The sequence below is a fragment of the Triticum aestivum genome, chromosome 1B, assembly GCF_018294505.1.
Source record: "Triticum aestivum cultivar Chinese Spring chromosome 1B, IWGSC CS RefSeq v2.1, whole genome shotgun sequence".
Taxonomy (NCBI): domain Eukaryota; kingdom Viridiplantae; phylum Streptophyta; class Magnoliopsida; order Poales; family Poaceae; genus Triticum; species Triticum aestivum.
This window is the reverse complement of record NC_057795.1, coordinates 151,204,592-151,208,817: the sequence shown is the minus strand read 5'-3', so window position 1 is coordinate 151,208,817 and position 4,226 is coordinate 151,204,592.

Genomic DNA, 4,226 nt, shown 5'->3' with positions numbered 1-4,226 from the left:
CGTGATGATCGGGTGTGATAGGCTCTACGTTCAAATACAACGGGTGCAAAACAGTTGCACACGCGGAATACTCAGGATATACTTGACGAGCCTAGCATATACATATATGGCCTCGGAACACGGAGACCGAAAGGTCGAGCGTGAATCATATAGTAGATATGATCAACATAGAGATGTTTACCATTGAAACTACTCCATCTCACGTGATGATCGGACATGGTTTAGTTGATTTGGATCACGTGATCACTTAGATGACTAGAGAGATGTCTGTCTAAGTGGGAGTTCTTAAGTAATATGATTAATTGAACTTAAATTTATCAAGAACTTAGTACCTGATAGTATTTTGCTTGTCTATATTTGTTTGTAGATAGATGGCTCGTGCTGTTGTTCCGTTGAATTTTAATGCGTTCCTTGAGAAAGCGAAGTTGAAAGATGATGGTAGCAATTACACGGACTGGGTCCGTAACCTGAGGATTATCCTCATTGCTGCACAGAAAAGTTACGTCCTGGAAGCACCGCTGGGTGCCAGGCCTGCTGCTGATGCAACTGACGATGTTAAGAACGTCTGGCAGAGCAAAGCTGATGACTACTCTATAGTTCAGTGTACCATGCTTTATGGCTTAGAACTGGGCCTTCAACGACGTTTTGAACGTCATGGAGCATATGAGATGTTCCAGGAGTTGAAGTTAATATTTCAAGCTAATGCCCGGATTGAGAGATATGAAGTCTCCAATAAGTTCTATAGCTGCAAGATGGAGGAGAATAGTTCTGTCAGTGAACACATACTCAAAATGTCTGGGTATAATAATCACTTGATTCAACTGGGAGTTAATCTTCCTGATGATAGTGTCATTGACAGAATTCTCCAATCACTGCCACCAAGCTACAAGAGCTTCGTGATGAACTATAATATGCAAGGGATGAACAAGACTATTCCCTAGCTCTTCGCAATGCTAAAAGCTGTGGAGGTAGAAATCAAAAAGGAGCATCAAGTGTTGATGGTCAACAAGACCACTAGTTTCAAGAAGAAGGGCAAAGGGAAGAAGAAGGAGAACTTCAAAAAGAACGGCAAGCAAGTTGCTGCTCAAGAGAAGAAACCCAAGTCTGGACCTAAGCCTGAAACTGAGTGCTTCTACTGCAAGCAGACTGGACACTGGAAGCGGAACTGCCCCAAGTATTTGGCGGATAAGAAGGATAGCAAAGTGAACAAAGGTATATGTGATATACATGTTATTGATGTGTACCTTACTAATGCTCGCAGTAGCACCTGGGTATTTGATACTGGTTCTGTTGCTAATATTTGCAACTTGAAACAGGGACTACGGATTAAGCGAAGATTAGCTAAGGACGAGGTGACGATGCGCGTAGGAAATGGTTCCAAAGTCGATGTGATCGCGGTCGGCACGCTACCTCTACATCTACCATCGGGATTAGTTTTAGACCTAAATAATTGTTATTTGGTGCCAACGTTGAGCATGAACATTATATCTGGATCTTGTTTGATGCGAGACGGTTATTCATTTAAATCAGAGAATAATGGTTGTTCTATTTATATGAGTAATATCTTTTATGGTCATGCACCCTTGAAGAGTGGTCTATTTTTATTGAATCTCGATAGTAGTGGTACACATATTCATAGTGTTGAAACCAAAAGATGCAGAGTTGATAATGATAATGCAACTTATTTGTGGCACTGCCGTTTAGGTCATATCGGTGTAAAGCGCATGAAGAAACTCCATACTGATGGGCTTTTGGAATCACTTGATTATGAATCACTTGGTACTTGCGAACCGTGCCTTATGGGCAAGATGACTAAAACGCCGTTCTCCTGTACTATGGAGAGAGCAACGGATTTGTTGGAAATCATACATACAGATGTATGTGGTCCAATGAATGTTGAGGCTCGTGGCGGATATCGTTATTTTCTCACCTTCACAGATGATTTAAGCAGATATGGGTATATCTACTTAATGAAACACAAGTCTGAAATATTTGAAAAGTTCAAAGAATTTCAGAGTGAAGTGGAAAATCATCGTAACAAGAAAATAAAGTTTCTACGATCTGATCGTAGAGGAGAATATTTGAGTTACGAGTTTGGTCTACACTTGAAACAATGCGGGATAGTCTCGCAACTCACGCCACCTGGAACACCACAACGAAATGGTGTGTCTGAACATCGTAATCATACTTTACTTGATATGGTACGATCTATGATGTCTCTTACTGATCTACCGCTATCGTTTTGGGGTTATGCTTTAGAGACGGCCGCATTCACGTTAAATAGGGCACCATCAAAATCCGTTGAGACGACGCCTTATGAACTGTGGTTTGGCAAGAAACCAAAGTTGTCATTTCTTAAAGTTTGGGGCTGCGATGCTTATGTGAAGAAACTTCAACCAGATAAGGTCGAACCCAAATTGGAGAAATGTGTCTTCATAGGATACCCAAAGGAGACTATTGGGTACACCTTCTATCACAGATCTGAGGGCAAGATTTTCGTTGCTAAATTCGGAACCTTTCTAGAGAAGGAGTTTCTCTCGAAAGAAGTGAGTGGGAGGAAAGTAGAACTTGACGAGACAACTGTATCTACTCCCTTATTGGAAAGTAGTTCATCACAAGAACCGGTTCCTGTGACAACTACACCAATCAGTGAGGAAGCTAATGATATTGATCATGAAACTTCAGAACAAGTTTCTACAGAACCTCGTAGGTCTACCAGAGTAAGATCCGCACCAGAGTGGTACGGTAATCCTATTCTGGAAGTCATGTTACTTGACCATGATGAACCTACGAACTATGAGGAAGCGATGATGAGCCCAGATTCCGCAAAATGGCTAGAGGCCATGAAATCTGAGATGGGATCCATGTATGAAAACAAAGTACGGACTTTGGTTGACTTGCCCGATGATCGGCAAGCTATTGAGAATAAATGGATCTTTAAGAAGAAGACCGACGTTGATGGTAATGTAACCGTTTATAAAGCTCGACTTGTTGCGAAAGGTTTTCGACAAGTTCAAGGGGTTGACTACGATGAGACTTTCTCACCCGTAGCGATGCTTAAGTCTGTCCGAATCATGTTAGCTATTGCTGCATTTCATGATTATGAAATTTGGCAAATGGATGTCAAGACTGCATTCTTGAATGGATTTCTAGAAGAAGAGTTGTATATGATGCAGCCGGAAGGTTTTGTTGATCCAAAAGGTGCTAACAAAGTGTGCAAGCTCCAGCGTTCCATTTATGGACTGGTGCAAGCATCTCGGAGTTGGAATAAACGCTTTGATAGTGTGATCAAAGCATATGGTTTTATACAGACTTTTGGAGAAGCCTGTATTTACAAGAAGGTGAGTGGGAGCTCTGTAGCATTTCTAATTTTATATGTAGATGACATATTGTTAATTGGAAGTGATATAGAATTTCTGGATAGCATAAAGGGATACTTGAATAAAAGTTTTTCAATGAAAGACCTTGGAGAAGCTGCTTATATATTGGGAATCAAGATCTATAGAGATAGATCAAGACGCTTAATAGGACTTTCACAAAGCACATAACTTGACAAAATTTTGAAAAAGTTCAAAATGGATCAGGCAAAGAAAGGATTCTTGCCTGTGCTACAAGGTGTGAAGTTGAGTCAAACTCAATGCCCGACCACAGCAGAAGATAGAGAGAAAATGAAAGATGTTCCCTATGCTTCAGCCATAGGCTCTATCATGTATGCAATGATGTGTACCAGACCTGACGTATGCTTAGCAAGAAGCTTGGCAGGAAGGTACCAAAGTAATCCAGGAGTGGATCACTGGACAGCGGTCAAGAACATCATGAAATACCTGAAAAGGACTAAGGATATGTTTCTTGTATATGGAGGTGACAAAGAGCTAGTCGTAAAAGGTTATGTCGATGCAAGCTTTGACACTGATCCGGACGATTCTAAATCGCAAACCGGATATGTGTTTATATTAAACGGTGGAGCTGTAAGTTGGTGCAGTTCTAAACAAAGCATCGTGGCGGGATCTACATGTGAAGCGGAGTACATAGTTGCTTCTGAAGCAGCGAATGAAGGAGTCTGGATGAAGGAGTTCATTTCCGATCTAGGTGTCATACCTAGTGCATCGGGACCAATGAAGATCTTCTGTGACAATACTGGTGCAATTGCCTTGGCAAAGGAATCCAGATTTCACAAGAGGACCAAGCACATCAAGAGACGCTTCAATTCCATTCGGGACCAAGTC